At 33.8% G+C, this 20,745-nt stretch overlaps 1 protein-coding gene across 1 annotated transcript in view; it reads right to left on the reverse strand.

The window, feature by feature from the left end:
• LOC145265676 (sperm-tail PG-rich repeat-containing protein 2-like) overlaps positions 1 to 20,745 on the reverse strand; it is a 1,924,518-nt gene that overhangs the window by 1,828,375 nt on the left and 75,398 nt on the right. The window lies entirely within an intron of this gene.

The following is a 20,745-nucleotide window of genomic DNA, read 5'->3' on the forward strand; positions in this document are numbered from 1 at the left end:
TTGAACAGGGTTTAAATGTATTTTAATGCTTTTATTGGGGTCGAAAAACGTTTTTTCAGCCGCCATATTACTTCCTATTTACTTGCCTCCCCACGAGGGCAAAGTTAGACACAAGGTCGGTTTTTAATGAAGAGAAGCATTTATTACTAAAAAACGAAATGGTGAAACATAAAAGCAAGTTAAGCTAAAAGTAAAAAAAAAAAAATTAAAAAAGAAACAATTCAAAGAATTAAAGACAAAATTCCGCTTGTAAAATATGTTTTTTTCTCTTAGAAACGCTTTAGCTTCCTCATAACTTTTCAAAAATTGGCTCATGCTTTCTATATGCATCATTTAAAGGTTCAATAATGGTAGAAGCACCGGTGTCACATGTCACGTGACCTAACTGTTCAGATATCTGATAATGAGGCTCGTCTGCAGGACTTTCTTATCTCAGCTGTACTCTCACGCTTACTATAATAACTGGGAGAATATGTCTCTCTATGTAATGCACAAGTCATATACACGTGGCAGTCAGACTGCAGCATAATCATCTCCTTTATTCATTGTATTTGGTTTTCTTTACAAAAGATTTTTTTTTTCACAAGATACCGACTTTCCTCTTTTCTTCCGGATCATTTGTTTTATTTCCCCACCTCCCCATCTATCCCTAAATCTAAATGCAAATTCCGTGAGCACAGCTTCTTTCCTAAAACAGCTCACGTGTAGAATTCTGTTCCACTGCGCTGGCCTGCTTTCCAGCTTACCACAATAATATCATCTTCAAGTCCAATGTAAATAAGTTTTTGCTGAGTGTTCCCCTTAGGTAATCAAATCGTACCAATTGTAACCACTAACGATTACTAAACTGTTATCCCAGTGAACACTGTACACTCATTAACCCTTATCCTTGAATGGCATTTGGACCTTGATATGTGGTGGCTTCCTTGTAACAAAGAAAAAACTTCTCATGCATGAATGACATAAAGAGACCTCGCTTAATTGCTCAAGGTTTTATTGGCGAGAATTAACTTTTGGAGATTGAGAGAGAGATTAATTACTAATAATTATTTCCTTCCAAAACTTAATTTTCTAACTTGAGAACTGAGAGACGCAGACAGGCAGAGACTCAAGGTAAAATTTGGCTTTGATTATTAATTTTTAGCGATGCCAGATTTTTATTCACATTCACCCCTAACATTTGGATTTAAGGGCTACTATTTGGGACCCTGCCTAAGAAAGATTAACAAGATGTTGGTTTACATTACATTTTAATTTCTGCATAGCAGATAGTGGGAAGGAAATTCAAAAGAATGATATAATGCATGTGTTATATTTGTCTTAAAGATCTGTTTAGTTCTAACGATTTCATGGGAAGATTAAATCTGAACAGTATAGGGAGATGTGTGCAAAACAGGAGACTTTCATGGTATGGTCACTGTCAAAGAATCGATGGGTTCTTGAGTAGCAATTGAGGCAGTATGTCCAGTTCACATGAAAATGTTAAGAAAAACATGGGAAGAAATTATTAGGTATGGCCCGAGGAAAAAAAAAAGATCAATTTAGGTGGAAATGTTTTCTCAAAAGAATGGGTTTCAGCAGAGGTTAAGGCCACGCGTTGCATGAAGAGTTATGATATGAGAATAATATGATGTATGTGTAATATTAATCTTAAAGGTATGCTAAGTACTGACGATCTTAGGGGAAGATTAAATCTGGACAGTATAGGAAGATGTGTGCAGAACAGGAGACTTTGATGGTATGGCCACATTGAAAGAATAGGTGAGAGTTCTTGAGCTTTTGGATTTAGAACAGTTGAAGTAGCAGGTCCGGTTCACGGGGAAAGACGAAGAGAAACGAAGGAAATGATAAGGATATACTTGAGGAAAAGGAAGATAAAGACCTGGAAGAAATAGGTTATTTTGGATGTTTAATTCTTTAAAGCCGTCCAATGCACGCTAGCATGTAAAACGGATTTTAAACAGATGATGATGATGATGATGATGATGATCAGAAGAAGGTGGAGGGAAGGGAGGAAGAAGGGAGGATAATGGTGATATTTATTACAGATATGCAGAATATGGACCGTGCTATTTGTATTTGTTCGGGTCTAAAATGTTCATTTCTAAATTTCAGAAGAATGAAGACAATGGTATTTGAAACCCTAATCAGGAAGTGCTTGATTTGCAGGATGTTATGAGTGGGTGCATTGTCGTGGTGAACTAAAGATCTAAACAGAAGTAGCTAAAATCACATCCTCTCTAGATAATCACATAATACAGCAAACGCGGGGGAGGGCAGAGCCGTAGCTCTAGATATATCTAAGGCTTTTGACAGGGTATGGCATGAGGGTCTCCTCAGGAAAATTAGATCATACGATATCACTGGTAGAATACTTAACATAATTAAATCCTTCTTAGATAAGAGAAAAATCCAGGTTGTCATCGCCGGTCGTACATCTAAACAATATGATATAAATGCGGGAGTGCCTCAGGGTTCTATCCTTGGACCTCTATTGTTCCTAATATTCATTAATGGCCTCCCCAACAAAATTGCCTCTGAGATGGGTATATATGCTGATGACACTACACTCTATAACAGGCATGACAGGAAAACAAATGAACATATATCAAAAGAAATGGCAAAAACACTAGAGGATGACCTCCAATCTGTAGTGGAATGGGGACAAAAATGGATGGTCACATTCAATGCTGCCAAGACTAAATTGGTTTCCTTCAATAATTACAAGAAACCTTCTCTGCCACCAATAGCAATGGCCAGTGACTCTTTATCTAAGAGCACATCTTTCAAACTCCTTGGCCTAATGTTCACAGGAAACATGAGTTGGAACAATTACATTGAAAGCGTCGCCAGGGCTGCTGCGAAGAAGGTAGGCTCTTTCTACCATGCTAGAAAACGACTAACACCCGAAAGTATCCTGCATCTCTATAAGGCCACCATTCGCCCATGTATGGAGTATTGCTGGTGCATCTGCTACTAGTCTCTCACCCCTAGACAAGGCTCAAAAGAGAGTTGCCAATCTGATAGGCTCTGAACTAGCATTTAGGCTTCAGCCTCTGTCCCATCGACATAATGTTGCGTCCCTCTGCCTCTTCTACAAGTATTTTAATGGTGAATGCTCTGGCGAACTGCAGACACTTGTGCCTCCACGATATAGAAACCCTCGACAAACCCGACAGGCAGCTAAATCCCACCTCCACACAGTAGAGATCCCTAGATGTAAAAGATCTTTCTACTCCAGTAGTTTCTTCCCCAGAACCGCTAAACTCTAGAATTCCATTCCAGGCCACTGCTTCCCTAACTGTACTGACATGCAGAAGTTCAAGTGCAACGTGAACCGACATCTTGCTGCCCAAATTCCAACATAGTATCCCAGTAGTTGTTGCCCCTGATAATAGCCTCCTACACAAAAGTGGCAATGTGCCTTGTTTGGGGTGAAAATGTAATAAAAAAAACACCATGTTACTATACACCTGGATAATGGGTGTTCAAATGATGATGATGATGACGACGACGATGATCATCATCTTGGTGAGATGGGTGGTCAATCCATGGTGATGATGATGATGGTGTGTGGTTAGAGGGTAATGATGGGTTGTCAGATAATGATGATTATGATGATGTGTGGTCAAATAATGGCAATAATGATAATGATGATGATAAGATAGGTGGTCAGATGATGATGATGATGATGATGGATCGTCAGATGATGATGATGTTAATGATGATGATGAGTGGTCAGATAATTATGATGACAATGACGATAAGTGGCCAGATGATGATGATGATGATGATGATGATGGTGATAAGATAGGTGGTCAGATCATGATGATGATCTCAATGGTTATGGATTAATGACAATTATAAGATGAGTGGCCATATGATTTTTTTGTTTGTTTTTTTTACAAAGGCATCACCACATTATCAAGGCCCAGAGGCCACTCAAGGATAAGGGTTAAAGAGTGTACAGTAGAAATTGGTCAATATAGTAATCATTAGTAATGAAAATTTGGTAAATTTAATAACTTATATGGAACGGCTCATCAAGAACTTATTTACTTTAGACTTGAACACAACCATATTGTAGTCAGCCGGAAAGCAGGAAAACGGAAGACAATTCCACAGGCGTGCAGTTCTAAGAAAGAAGCTTTGTTCATGGAATCTACGTTTAGGTTTAGGCACAGATAAAGAGTGGGGGAAATTATTGATAGTGTTTACAGCTAGACGAGTGTTTCTTGTGAAAGTTTGGCGAGGGGGGACCATAGATTGAAGCTCAGTTGAACACTTTCCATGAAAATAACGATACATCAGAGACAAACTCGCAACATCTCTTCTGTGAGATAGAGGTTGCAAGAAGGAGAAAAGGACATCTCCTACGAGGCTACGAAGTCTATTTTGAACTCTATCAAGGCAGGACAAGTCCTTTCTAGCAGCTCCTGCCCAGATGTGGCAACAGTATTCCATCCTTGGACGTACCTGGCTCTTATATAGGTAGAGAATAGCATCAGCAGTGAGATATCTACTGGATCGATAGAAAGATCCCACCATTTTTCCAGCGGCCTTGGCAACAGATTTGATATACGTGTTCCATTTAAGATCAGGAGTAATGGTCAAGCCCAGAAGCTTGTCAAAACTTGAGGCCTCCTGAAGACGAGAGCCATTCATTTCAATTGATGACAAATGTGAATTAGAATATTGATGATGTAAAGAGAGAAGCTTGGTTTTAGATGCATTAAAAGTAACCAGCCACTCCTTTCCCCATTGTACTACGTGCTCAAGATCAGAGGAGATGATAGTGATGATGGATGGACAAATGATGATGATGATGATGATGATGATGATGATGATGATGATGATGATCAAATAGTACATTTATTTATATTTTTTTTCAATGTTTCTTTTAAGATTGATATAAAAATATTAATTCAAAAAAGTTATTGTCCAAAGATGAATAACTGTTGGCATGGGCGCGGCACCGCTAATTCCATGCCTCTCCCATAGAAATTGCCAACGGCTCCATCACAACCATTAAATATTGATTTCTGCAGTGAAATCTCTCCCAGTGGATCTTTTCTTTCCTTTTTATTTTTTTTTTTTTTGTTTGTTTGTTTTGTTTGTTGCGCCGCTGGGCTTCCATAACATTTTCACAGTCATTCGGTGCATCTCAGGTAACCGGATTTAATGAACTAACCCCGGCTAATGGATGCAGGCCTCTTTGCTCTCTTAGATCACTGCCAAACCGGAAGGTCCTCATCACTTGAGACCCTACGTTTGTCCCCTGACTCATCTCCCCCTCCGTCGCTTTCCCTCTCTCTCTCTCTTCCTGTTCTTCTCTCTTTTTTCTCAATTCGCCAATTCCTTTACACTTATCGGAATAATTTCCCATTTCACTCGTCATAGCCTTGTTGCCGTTTATCCCTTCTTCCTTGTCTGGTTTTCATTTCATCTCCCTTTGCCCGTTTCCAGGTATTTATCCGGCCTTGGCAGTCATCCAGGTGAATGATCGCACAAACATGGAAGTTGACTCTTAACAAGACAACCCTCTTAACTCGCCATCAATCTCCAAGAGTTTAAATCCAGAAATGAATTCTTAAAATAGTCGTATTATGATCCGGCTCATTTATTTAGTTAACACTTTTCGGCTCCAAAAGAGATTCCCAGTCTTGATCATTTTTCGCTGTGACATATAATCTTGAAAAAGTGGTCTGACGAAAATCGCTTCATGTTTTATTATAGTTTGTGATTCTCATTTAATGGACTCATTTATTTTGCTCAATAAACGACCCTGGTGTCTAACTCTGTCCCGTGGGGAGGCATAGTAAATAGGTATAATATATAATTTTAACGTTTGTTATTTTTTTCTTTCTTCCTCTTGTTATTTTTCTCGCATTTTCGTCGATTTAACATCTGAATATGGTCCATTTCTTCTCCTTTATTTTAAAATGCTGCCATTCCAATATATATATATATATATATATATATATATATATATATATATATATATATATATATATATATATATATATATATATATATAGTAAGTTATAAAATGTATATGGCGCCATATACATTTTATAACTTACTAACTAGCTCTAACTACGCATTGAGCACTTTTGAAGTAATCTATACTTTCGTATATCAATTTTATGTGAGTAAATTAATAGTTATATATATATATATATATATATATATATATATATATATATATATATATATACTAGACCACCAGTGACCCGTTGGGTCAGTACGTTATATTAGCTATGGAATTCATGTATGAGCGTGACACTTTTTTTTACATAACAGAAGCATTTCTATGAAAGTATATTAAAATGAAAAAAGAATATAGATAGATTTCTATGAGTCGTTCTGTTTATTATAATTGTTATTTTTTTAAAATTACAGTTACTGAATTATAAGTGGTTGGTCATACTTATAGGTAAATATGCACTGAACAGGTATCATAATCCTTATTATAGTTAAATTCAAATTTTGATATATCATCTTTTAAATGAAATTGTTAGTTGAAAGTACAGAATAATAAAAAAACACTCTCCACATGTTAATAATGGCTTTTTAAATAGAAAATGAAAATAAAATGTAACTTTTTTCATTTAATTTAAGCAAACATTCAGTACCCATTGTGTAAAATATTTAATTTGTATGTTAATAATAAGGTCAATAAAATTAAGACAATTCTTTTCTATTTACATTTTTTGTACAATTAATTTTTTTTAAAGAAAACTTTTGTTATCCTTTTGCTTAATTGAGACTTCTTATCAGGTTCTAACTCTCTTATATCCAGATTAATTATATTAATCAATTTATTTTATTGAATATGTATCGCTGAAAAGCACGGGTGCTTAAGCACTTATTGTACAGAAAATAAATATTGTATTCATATGCTAATAATAAGGTCACTAAAACTAAGACAATACTTTTCTATTTACAACATTTTTTGTACAATTTGAGTGTTTTAAAAAAACTTTTATGTTTTCCTTTCGCTTAACTATCCAGTTTTACATCGCTCCCTTTTTCTCTCTCTCACACATACACGTAACTATTTCTCGCGTACGTAACGAAAACAGAGGGAGTAGGAGTGTTGAAATCTATGAGAGTGAAAGTGAGAGGTGTTTTCTTTCACCGCCGCTGTTTCTATTAATAATGAGTGTTGTTTTTTAAAAGGGAGAAGTTTTTTTGAAACTGCGACAGACTTTACGAAGTTGAATGTTTTTAGCCGTTAAAAAAAAAAAAAAACTACGGTTGATTTTATAAAATTATTTATTTATAATGACATGAATTAAAGATTTCTCGCGTACGTAACGAAAACAGAGGGAGTAGGAGTGTTGAAATCTATTAGAGGGAAAGTGAGAGGTGTTTTCTTTCACCGCCGCTGTTTCTATTAATAATGAGTGTTGTTTTTCTTGTTTGTTTACTTTTGTTTTTTTAAAAGGGAGAAGTTTTTTTGAAACTGCGACAGACTTTACGAAGTTGAATGTTTTTAGCCGTTAAAAAAAAACAAAAAACTATTTGATCAAATTAAATGAAATTGTTTGTATTAAAAGCGATATAAAAATTCCGGAATTGGAATAACGGATTGAAGACGTTGCTATTTACGCATGCGCAACCGGATGTTGAAAACCGGAAATCTGATTGCAAACATACAAGATCCATAGACTTTTAGTATTATATAGATATATATATATATACACACACACACATACACCCTACCCCACCCTAAAGGAAAAGAAAAAACATTAGCAGAAAGAGATAGCGACTACAGCCAGCTCCACGTCTCCCTGGACAAGCCCAATAAAAGAGTTATAAAAATTGAGCATACCAATGAATAATAAACACTTATAAGCCTCCACCCCTTGGAAAAACTTCAAATTAACTAAGAAAATCGCCATTTTTACATCTTCAACACATTTGAAAATAATTTCTGACGGGGACGCATCACAGACCGTCTGAAACGCGCGTAAAAACGATTTCAATGACTTAAAAACATTATTACAATGATCCAAACATAATTCTCAATGAAACACCAAGACACGGAATAATAAAATAATGTTAAAAAATACACATTGTTGGTGACTACTCCCTTATTTAAATATATATATATATATATATATATATATATATATATATATATATATATATATATATATATATATATATATATATATGGAGAGAGAGAGAGAGAGATGAGTATTGGCTGAAGAAAGCCTGATATGAGTATCTAAAACGGTCCCTAATTATCGGATTTGAAACCAACGGTACCAATGATTTATCTCATCTAAAATAATACGATCTTATTTTCGGATTTTTTTTATAATTGAGCACTCTGCATACACACATGTAATTTCCCAACTCATGTAATTTTATAGGAAAAAAGAAAAAGGCAGTGCATGAGACAAAAATGAGTAAATGAAATAAATAATTATTATATTAGGTTGAGAAGAAAGTTCTTCCGAAAGTTTTAATTTGGATTTCAAATGATGTTTTTTCAAATAAGTTTTCGTTATAATACCTTTACTTTATATATCATTTTGTTGAAACCTGACTGAACACATGGAGCTAAATAACTACGACATAAAAGTAAAATAGAACAAGAAAGTATATACAATATTTGCATCGACTCCATTGGTATAGTCATGGGGAGACCATCCTTGGAGAAAATGTCGGCTGGGTAGTCGTTGACTCTCAATCTCGTTGTTTCTCTGAGTCTCTCGTTTGGTTTCCCCAGTCTTTCCGGAACTAACTTTATTTATATAGTTGAAACTCCACGTACGCTAATTAGGTGGATCCTGGCACAACAATTTTAAAAACCGTTTCTCGCTCTATCTAATCGTTTAAATTACAATCCTTTTAAAACAATTATGTCTTCTTTTCAGAACGTCGAAACAAGATAGAAAAAAGCAAATTAGCTCAATTTTCTTATTTCAATCCAAGCTAGGGCCAAAAGCTGCATAAACAGTTTGCGATATAAACAAAGCGTTTGTCCCAAGAACCTCAACGCAATGAACGCACAGTACAACAAACGCACAGCACAATGGTGGTTTAAGAAATTTCGTGGGGGCGACAAGTGTTTTGAAGATGATGAGCGTAGTGGTTGGCTATCGGATGTTGACAACGATCAAGAGCCTTAATAGAAGCCAATCTATGCACAACTGTTCGAAAACTTGATTCTGAATTAGACATAACGTATACAACGATTTCCAACAAAGGGAAAGAGATTGGAAAGACAAAAAACTTGATGAATGGGTGTCTCACGAATTGAACGACCATCAAAAGAAAAGCCGTTATGAAGTGTTATCGTCTCTTCTTTTACGAACCAAGAAGGACTCAGTATCTCAGATTACAGTTTTTTGAATGCAGGTGAAACCATGAAATACGTTGGCGAACTACTGTCAACAAATGGATGAAATACATCAGAAACTTCGACAACAACATCCAGCATTAGTCAAAAGAAAAAGCCCAATTCTCCTCCACATTGATCAACCGACCCTGAAAAAGTTGAACGAATCGGGCTGCCAAACTTTGCCTCATTCGCCATACTCTCCAGATCTTTCACCAACCGACTATCACTTCTTCAAGCATCGCAACAACTTTCTACGTGAGAAATGATTAAAAAACCTAAGCAATATCAGAAAACGTATCACAGTTCCATTGTGCTATACATATTAACATCCATCTCGAATGCGCCCCTGCCTTATCAAAGAACTTGCTGTTGATTTTATACACCGAGCCCTTCTGCTTGTGCGGTGATAAACTTCTAAACTGTATTTGTGATGTTAGACTGTATCAGAGTGTTAACTTTGGTCAAAACCGAACTGTACCTTTTTTAATCAGATTTTTTTGGATTCTTGATTTTCAATATTTATTCTGATACAAAACATTCCCACACACATAAAATACATTTGTGTGAAATTTTTAAAAAATCAGCCCACCCGTTTAGGAGTTCATAGAGAACGAACCCACATACACACACACACATACACACATACAAAGTGCCTTTAATATGTAAGTAGAAATAATGATTTTATAAGCCCCCTTCAACAAAGATTAAGAATCTAAAGAATCTTTAAGAGACACAATAAGCTGTCAAGCTTAGTTTAAGGCAATGTCCCTGCATCTGCAGTTGAACCCTATCTGACTAGGTATATGTATTTGTTCGCTGCCTCAGTATTATATAGAACTTAATTCTCTTCCTTATCTCCAGAAATGATCTTTCAAATAATGTTCTGAGTTCATTCATCGACAGATTTGCAGATGACACTACCATCTATGGCAACACTTCAAAGACCAGTAATGACCAGGATCTTTCTGCGTCTCTTTCTTTCAATCTTGAGCATTTGTTGAAATGGAACAAATGGTGGCTGGTTAATTTTAACACATCCAAAATCAAGCTCCTATTCTTTTGTCACCAGCACTCCGACCCACACTTGACCCCAACCGATTTGAATGGCTCTTGTCTTGAAGAAGCTTCCTGCTTTGATAAGCTTCTGGGTCTGACCTTCACTTCAGACCTTAAATGGAAGACTTACGTAAACTCTGTTACCAAAATCACTGGAAAAATAGCTGCATCATTCTACTGCTCCAGAAACTATCTCACTCCTGACACAATTCTCTATCTGTACAAGATGTTGTGAGCCTGACTCATGGCAGGTGCTCGTCTGAACTTCAATCTATAGTCGTGCTCTGCATAACTTTTACAAAAAGCACTTGCGAGTCTGTCTCTGTTTTATCGTTATTTTCATGTCAAGTGCTCGTCGAAGCACCAATCTATGATCTCTCCTCGTTAAACTTTCGCAAAAAACACTCGTCTAGCTGAAACCACTATCAATAATCTACCCCACTCTTTATCTGTGCCTAAATCTAAAAATAGATTCCATGAACAAAGTTTCTTTCTCAGAACTTTATGCTTGTGAAACTCTTTTCCATTTCCCTGCTTTCCAACTGACTACAACATGGTCGTCTTCAAGTCCAATGTAAACAAGTTCTTGATGAGATATCCCCTTACGTACTCCAATTTACCAAATTTCCACTACTAACAATATTGTTCCATTGACTCAGAAACCCTTATCCTTGAGTGGCCTCTAGACCTTAATAAGTGGTGACTCCTTTATAAAAAAAAAGAAAGAAAAACACTATCAAAATTTTTTCCTACTCTTTATCTATGCTTCAATCTAAAAAAAAATTCCATGAACAAAGTTTCTTTCCTAGAACTGTCTGCTTGTGGAACTCTATTTTGCTTGCCTGCTTCCCAATTAACTACATTAACGTCGTCGACAAGTCCAATATATACAAGTTCTTGTTGAACTGTTACTTTAAATAATAAAATTCTATCCAACTTTCATCACTAATGATCTCTACGGTCAGAGGGGATTGCAAATTGCAGTGTTATGGTGACTGAACTTATGCATCATGACCTGAAATTTTCATCTCTCTGTTGCAGGTATTAGCTGTTTCTCACTTTAAGAAAACAAACCCTGTCATGGATGTTCATCAGAAGTAGAGATACATCATTGAGTTTCTGGCAGCGCCCCTTATATATCAAGATGATTAAGTTATTGAGGTTTTTCAGAAGTATTGTAACCGTGGTGATAGCATTGGAGTACAGGGTGGAGTCGATATTAGTGTGATTACAAGGATAAGGTGTGGATGCAGTAAGTTCAGGAAACGTCTGCCTTTACTACCCAATGGAAGGTTACCACCATTGATGAAGTGAAAAGTCTATCATGCATGTGTACACAGTGCGATAATGTGTGGAAAGGAAACTTAGTGAGGGTTGAGGACATGCGTTGCATGAAGAAAAATGATATGAGAATGAAGATATGATAGATGCATAATTTGAGTTCTATCGAAAGGCTTAGATCTGATGATCTCAGAGGAAGATTAAATCTGGAGTGTATAGAGAGGGGGTCACATTAAAAGAACGGATGAGATTTCTTAGGTTAGTAGGTGTAGGATAGCAGATTCAGTTCATAGGGGATGGCCAATGAAAACATGGAACTTGAGAGAAGGGGGTGGGGAGTGGGAGCAAAAACCAGTCCAGAGATTGGAAGTCAATTTCTGAAAATCGTGCAATACATGCCAGTACATAAAACGATGATAATATTTCCAATCTTCCAATCTAATTTTTGTACAGGGTGGAACGATAAAATTGTCGCTCCAGAAAAGACGATGTGATTCCATTTCTGTTTGATGAAACCCGGTGATCTTTTCTTGTTGCAGACTACCTACTAGTGTACAAATCCCAAGAGCGATAAGAGACTTCTATCATGTCTGAAAGTGACACAATGTTCAATAAGCCAGAGATGCGTTGCTGTACAACTCATGCTTTCTACCGATCCAAATTATGACAAGGGGATCATTGCCAGCACCCTAAAAATGCATTGCTTGGCCATTTGATGCTTCCATTCAGTTTCAAAAGACAAAGGATGCCCCCTGTAGGGACAGCTGCGCATGTAATTGTGAGACAAGCCTTGCGCAATCTCCAAACACACCTCTCCTGAATTGGCACTGTTTGACTCCAGTTGCAAGGAGAAGTCCAGGACGACTGGAAACAATGCCGAGATAAGCGGAGAGCATATACAGCACTTGGAAGTCCCAAATGGTGACCCATTTAGTATTGACCAAGTTCAACATTGCTTAACTTCGGTGATCCAGCGGGATCTGGAGTGTCAACATGATTATGCATCGCTTGATTGCCACGAATAACAGAGACGTGCCCAGGGTGACGAAAACAAAATTTCCGTTCACGGTTATGATTTTTGGTGTGGTTTTAAGTGAGGGCCACATCATGCCACCTCACATCTTCGAAGTCGGTTTGAAAGTCAATCCTAAAAGTGTGGTGATGTCCTAGTGCAATTAGGTGGTCGTTGGCAGATCGTTTTATTCTCTCATATGGAATTCAAGGTTTGTTAATTTTTTTCTCTAAAAAATTAGACTAATCCTTATTTCGACCACAACACAATAAAACCGTGAAATATTCTCTATTTTAATAAAAATTAAAATTAAAATTTCTTCATGAATATTATGTACAAAAATTTTGTTAATGATTTTTTTATCTTTCTGTTGAAAATGTTTGTTATAGTCACAACGTTTCGGCCGTTTTGCCCTCCGTTCTTCATCAGGTGTTTTGTATCGAACTGGGGAACCGTTTGTTATGAGTCTCAAACCCAACCCTTTATTATTATTACGGGGGTACCGTACCGTGTTCGGACTCCAGCTAGGCTCTGGGCCATAGATGCTGATTCTCTGTTTTGAATGTTACTTTTCACTGCCTTCGTTCAGGATTGAACTCAGCACCTTTGGGTAACTGTAAACTTTGATACAACGTCTAGGACTACTCGGCCATATGTCACTAGGACAAACAGTTCCCCAGTTCGATACAAACACCTGATGAAGGCCGGAGGGCAAAACGGGCGAAACGTTGTGACTATAACAACCAAGATAAGGAAGACAGTCCGACAATCTCAATAAATGAAAACACCTCATCTCAAAAATACAAACGATTACTATCGATCGATGTCCGTTTTTAATTATAAAAATAATTAGTAATGTTGTATGTTCATCAACAAATTTGATTATTTGGAAAAATAATTGTTTTTAATCTACAGGATGTTACGTATTAAATGAGTAGTGTTAATGCCAACCTGGGTTTTTTTTTTTCAGTTTTGTTTATATTTTATTTTATTCTTGTTTCAAATCAAATTTTGTCTTTGAAGTCTGTAGCAAAATATGGTAATGTACCAGTTTCATATTAAAATATAGTCAACTATCAGGGACACCCGACGTTGCCCGGAAATTAATGCAGATCCACGACTCTTTCACCCTCCCATATTTTATTGTCATCGAAATCGGTAAAATCGTCAATTTCTCAATCCTCCCCGCCGTTACTTTATCCATAAAACATTGCAGTCTACGTTGCACTGTAGAGAACCTACTGTTTATTTTTTATAAAATTATGGCTTGAATTAAAGTTTAAATTTCAAATAACAAATATCATCAGTAATTGTGCTCTAAACAGAAATTTTCATTTCGAATGTGCCCCTGTCATATCAAAGAATCACTGTTGATTTTATATGCCAGCACTTTTTACTTGTGCGGTGATAATGGTTTAAAAAGGTTTAAACTGCAAAAGTCAAACATCATGGTTAAATTATGCTCCAGGCAGAATCATTCATTTCAAACACAGCTCTCTCCTATCAAAGGGCTTACTGTTGATTTTATATACAGGGTTTTTCGGCTTGTGCGGTAATATAACTTCTCAAATGCACTTGTGATGTTTGGCTGTATAAGATGTTAACTTCTTAGTTAACTACTTTCATCAGTAATCCATTATCGATACTTATCGATGGCATTCTAATACAACACCTTTCTAAGAACACTGCCAGGCACATAAAGTAGATTTGTATGAAATTTCAAAAAAATCGGTTTAGCTGTTTAGGAGTCCATAAAGAACGAACTTACACACATACACATACACATACACACTCATACGTGGCTGACAGAATCCGATGGAAATGCAAGCCAATGCAGTCTGTGTCAGTGCAGTTACAGGAGTTGACAGAAAGGTGTTGCAGTGCTTCATCGTCTTCCTATCGTGACGTCAAACCAGATTTTTTTCTTTGGATTAACTCCCTTGGCCTTTGCCTTTCTCAAGGCATTCACAAGGCAGTGGAGCTAGTTGCCCATAGCTGCTTAAAAATAATTTTTAATACACACACACACACACATATATATATATATATATATATATATATATATGTGTGTGTTAAAAGCCAAAATATATATACTTTTTTAAAATGTCTGCAAACACAATGAATCAGAGTAAATGGTGCGGCACTTCCCATAATTCCGTGCGTTGGAATCCATATATTCAAATATAATTCGCCAATCACACGTGAAGTTTGCGAAAATTATAGAAAAAAAAAACATCGTGAAGCTCTAAAGAGGAATATTAAGTATCCTCTAATTATTCGGTTTATGGCCGATCAACCACGGTTGTCCAAAAAAGGTTCTTGCTTTAGGACATACATGCGCATGCGTGGAATCGATTAAACCAAATCAGACGATAAATTAAGCGAAATGAATTCAGTTTTTACATTGATTTTCAAAATATTAAACTCTTCCATTTGTTATATATATATATATATATATTATTATTATTATTTTATGAATTATCGATCAATTTATTGAGATTGTCGGACTGACTTCCTCATCTTGGTTGTTATAGTCACAACGTTTCGGCCGTTTTGCTCTCCGACCTTCATCAGGTGTTTTGTATCGAACTAGTTGCATATAGCTGCTTAAAAATAATCTTTAATACAGGCACACACACACACACACGCACACACATGCACACATATACATATATCTATACATATGACTACTTCATTTAATCACATAAATTAATACACGAAAGTGTAAATTTATGAAAAATTTTAAGTATTTACTTCAACAGTGCTCAATACGTAGACAGAGCTAGGTAGTAAGTTATAAAATATACATGACAATAAAGCTACACAGAATATTCCGCGTTTCATCCATGCTAGGATTCATCAGGCTTATGCGTGAATTAATGTTTCTTTTTAGAGCATAAGACTGATGAATCCGAGCGTGGATGAAATGTGAAATATTCTGTGTAGCTTAATTGCCATATATATTTTATAACTTGCTATATATATATATAAATAAATATATATATATATATATATACTAGCGCCCCCCCACCATTACCCAGGTGTAAAATATGCATAAATATTCTATTTCAATTCACACAGAAACTGAGACATGTGCATGCGAGCGAGTATTATGTTTTTTTCCAAACAGTTCACTTCTTGTAAGTAAAAAAAAAATACTCGAGCTGACATCGAAACCAAAACCTAAAGACAGTGAGTCAAGTACGATAACCATTGGGCCATGTAAATTTTCAAGTGTTATAAAATTCTTTGCAGTTAATGAAAAAAAAGAAGAAATTTATGTGCAGAGTTTGAACTTACAGACTATATCATGCAAAAAGAAAGAAGAAAAAAACAGCCTAACAACTTACAGTAGAATTTTCACGGCCCATTGTTCTATCATTGTTGCTAAGCGACGACATGGAAAAATGGCTTTACCGATGATGGATAGATTTAAATAACGGTTTCGATTATCGGTAATTATCGGGAGTATTTTGAGACAAAACATAACTAAGATCACTCTCAAAACATAACTAAGACCACTCTAAAGTTCTGTAAATTTTAAAGTAAATCTATTCAGCTGTTTCAGAGTCTATAAGGAACGGACTCACACATGCACACAAAGTTGCATTTATATAATTGTAGAGACACGTGAAATTAAACGACACTCTTCAATCTCTTCTAATCATTTGTTAATACCAGGATACATAAAAACTCCGACAAGCATATCCAACATCCTTCCCCCGGCTTGAAAACATAATCTAGAGTCATGAGATCAGGCCTACATAAGCTACACATAGGGTCAGTTACTTATATTTTGTCTTTCGTTCTTCTTCAACCCAGAACTCTACTCTGCTCGACTATGTCTTCGTTAATGTAGATGTGACATTTTTCCTTGGATTCCTATTGGTCATAATAGTAAGCAAATAGTACAGGGTGACCCCCCAAAAAAACCGGCTCCAACTCTAATTAGGCCTCGTTTTCTTAGTGTTTTGTCCAAATGAAATGAAACTTTCGATGGCAGGTGCTCGTCTGAGCTCCAATCCCTCGCCCCCCCCCTTCGCCAATCTTTCACGAGAAACACCCGTTTGGCTGAAACTACTGTCAATAATTTTCCCCACTCTTTATCTGTGCCTCAATCAAAATGTAGATTCCATGAGCAAAGCTTCTTTCTTAGAACTGCACGCCAGTGGAACTCTTTGCCGCTTGCCTGTTTCCCACCTGACTACAACTTGGACGTCTTCAAGTCCAACATAAACAAACTCCTCACAAACCGCCCCCTTAAGTAAGACACTCTATCAAAACCCCCAATACTAATGATTACTACAATACTATCTCATTGATTACTGTACTCGCAATAACCCTTATCCCTGAGTGGCCTTCGGGCCTTAATAAGCGTAGACCCCCCCCCATGTAAAAAAAAAAAAAATTTGGTCATAACTAGTCTATTATATTCAAAACATCACATCAAAACACTAGGATCTTTGGCCTTTTTTTCTCCGTTCTACATCATATGTTCTAGATGGCCTCCATTTAGCTTTTGTTTTTTTTTGGGGGGAGGGGGGGGTCACCCTGTATATGTTATTCACCATGAGTCCATCTTTCCAGGCATTATCTCCTCCTTTTGAGGGTAGTGTAGTATATATATATATATATATATCAATCTACCACGAGTCAATCATTCCCGCCATTAACTTCTTTTTTTAAGGGTAGTGTAATATATATCTATTAACAATCAATGTATCCTGCCAGGCATAAACTCCTTCTTTTGAGGGTAGTCTAGTATATATCTATTTGCTTTCAGTCCATCATCTCAAGCATTGAAGGCAGTGTAGTATATGTTCTTCTATCATGTACATGTAATTTTTATTGTCAGATCGGGTGGATGAGAATTATTGCAATAATAATTTTCAACTTTCTACTTACTTGTGTAGCCTTTGACTCTTCAATAAAATGTAAAAACTCTCATTAACAAGAAAACAATAATTATATATATATTTATGTCGCAGACAAAATTTTTCATTGGTTATAATAGCCAGAGAATTAACAATATATATTAAAGAATAAAACAGGGAACTCATCCATTACCGTTCTTTAAATGCAGGCGAAACCATTAAGGCGGAGAGAAGTACTGTCGACAAATGGATGTATGCATCAGAAACTTCGACAACAACACCCAGCATTAATCAACAGAGAAAACCCGATTCTCTTGCACGACAATGCTCGACTGCACATTGCTAAACCAACGCTGCAGAAGTTGAACGCATTGGGCTACGAAACTCTGCCTCATCTGCCATAATCTCCAGAACTGTCACCCACCGACTACCACTTTTTCAAGCATCTTGAAAACTTTCTGCGTGAGAAATGCTTAAAAAATCTAAGCGATATCAGAAAACGCCTTCGGCAGCTTCATTGCCATCAGAACGCATGATTTTTACGTTACTGGCATAAATTTTGAGTTGGCAAATGTGTATTGATTTTAAGGTGCTTATTTCGATCAATAACTTTTTTTGGTGGAGCTGAAATATGTTCATCTGAACTTAAAAATAACAATTGCAAGAACTTTCTTGTCAACCTAGGAGTATGTGACGGGAACAAGCACATCATTCCTAATGATATTGTTAATAATAAGCGTCGTCGTCGTCGTCGTCGTCGTCGTAGTAGTAGTAGTAGTAGTAGTAATAGTAGAAGAAGAAGAGGAAAAAAAACGAAGGTGAAAATAAGTAATTTATTAATGAGAATTTTGTTGGGATTGTCATTATCACCTGTTGAAAAGAAAATAAGTTTTTGTTGCGAAAATGTCTAATTAGTTTTTAATTAGGAAGATGAAAGTTGATTCAAGTTGCATTGGCGTCACAAGACGAGAGGCAAAAATTCTCCTTGATTGTATGTTGTGTTATATAAAAAAAAATAAATAATATATATAAAAAAAATAAATAATATGTATAAAAAATAAATAATATATATAAAAACGCAAGAAGAGGAAGAGAATTGAGATCAATATGAAAGAGTTCTGATTGGTTGAACGAGGTCACATGTGCCACGAGTATTTTTTTTTTTAAATAAAGAATACATTTTTTAAAATGAAACGAAACCGTATTTCTATAAGTCTCTATTTACTTGCATGTACACGATGACATTTTATTTATCTATTTTTTATTTACTTTATTTTATTATGTATTTATTTATTTCATTTTATTTATCTTTTTATTTATTTACTTTATTAAAATAAAATATATAAATATTTTATTTTATCTATCTATTTATCTATTTATTTAATTTTATTTATCTATTTATTTATTTTATTTTATTTATCCATTTATTTATTTACTTTTTTTTATTTATCTATTTATTTATTTATTTTATTTAGCTATTTATTTATTTTACTTTATTTATTTATTTGTTTAGTTTATTTTATTTATGTATTTATTTATTTACTTTATTTTATTTATCTATTTTTATATTTTATTTTATTTATCTATTTATTTATTTACTTTATTTTATTTTGTATTTATTTACTTTATTTTATTTATCTATTTACTTATTTAATTTCATGTATTTATTTATTTATTTTATTTTATTTATCTATTTATTTATTTACTTTATTTTATTTTGTATTTATTTATTTACTTTATTTTATTTATCTATTTATTTATTTATTTAATTTTATTTATCTATTTATTTATTTCTTTTATTTTATTTATATATTTATTTATTTATTTTATTTATCTATTTATTTATTTTATTTTATTTATATATTTATTTATTTACTTTATTTTATTTATCTATTTGTTTATTTTATTTTATTTATCTATTTTTTATTTACTATATTTTATTTATCTATTTATTTATTTATTTTATTTTATTTATCTATTTATTTATTTACTTTACGTTTTAGAAGATCGGAGGTTACATCGACCGAAACATTTCTATAAGTCTCTATTTAATTGCAGGTACACGGTGACATTTTATTTATCTATTTATTTGTTTACTTTATTTTATTTATCTATTTATATATTTTATTTTATTTTATTTTATTTATCTATTTATTTATTTATTTTATTTATCTATTTTATTTTATTTATCTATTTATTTATTTATTTTATTTATCTATTAATTTATTTACTTTACTTTATTTGTCTATTTATATATTTTATTTTATTTTATTTGTCTATTTATTTATTTATTTTATTTTATTTATCTATTTATTTATTTATTTTATTTATCTATTTATTTATTTATTTTATTTATCTATTTATTTATTTATTTTATTTATCTATTTATTTATTTATTTTATTTTATTTATCTATTTATTTATTTATTTTATTTATCTATTAATTTATTTACTTTACTTTATTTGTCTATTTATATATTTTATTTTATTTTATTTGTCTATTTATTTATTTATTTTATTTTATTTATCTATTTATTTATTTATTTTATTTATCTATTTATTTATTTTATTTATCTATTTATTTATTTATTTTATTTATCTATTTATTTATTTATTTTATTTTATTTATCTATTTATTTATTTATTTTATTTATCTATTAATTTATTTACTTTACTTTATTTGTCTATTTATATATTTTATTTTATTTTATTTATCTATCTATTTATTTACTTTATTTTATTTATCTATTTATTTATTTACTTTACTTTTTAGAAGATCGGAGGTTACATCGACCGGAACATTGTGAAAATCACACTCAAGATGAGAAATAATACGAATGATTAATCCTCATCTAAAAAATTCATAAACTTTAAAACACCTTCAATATTGTTTACCATTGCATTCGTTAGTTTTATATTTATTTATATATTTATATATTTATAAATGTGCTATTCATATGTATTTGTATATTTGTGTATTTATGAATACGCTATTCATAGTTTTAACAACGTTGGTATAATAATAGTTGAAAATTCAAAATGTATATCCTTACTAAACCGTTTATGATAAAATATAATCATTTATTATGGCAGCGATAATAATTATTAAAAATAGAGGCCAATTCGGAATTATGTCGGAGTATTTGCTACGATATTGATAATAAC

This window comes from Euprymna scolopes, chromosome 40, assembly GCF_053919585.1.
Source record: "Euprymna scolopes isolate OS-2025 chromosome 40, ASM5391958v1, whole genome shotgun sequence".
Classification (NCBI taxonomy): domain Eukaryota; kingdom Metazoa; phylum Mollusca; class Cephalopoda; order Sepiida; family Sepiolidae; genus Euprymna; species Euprymna scolopes.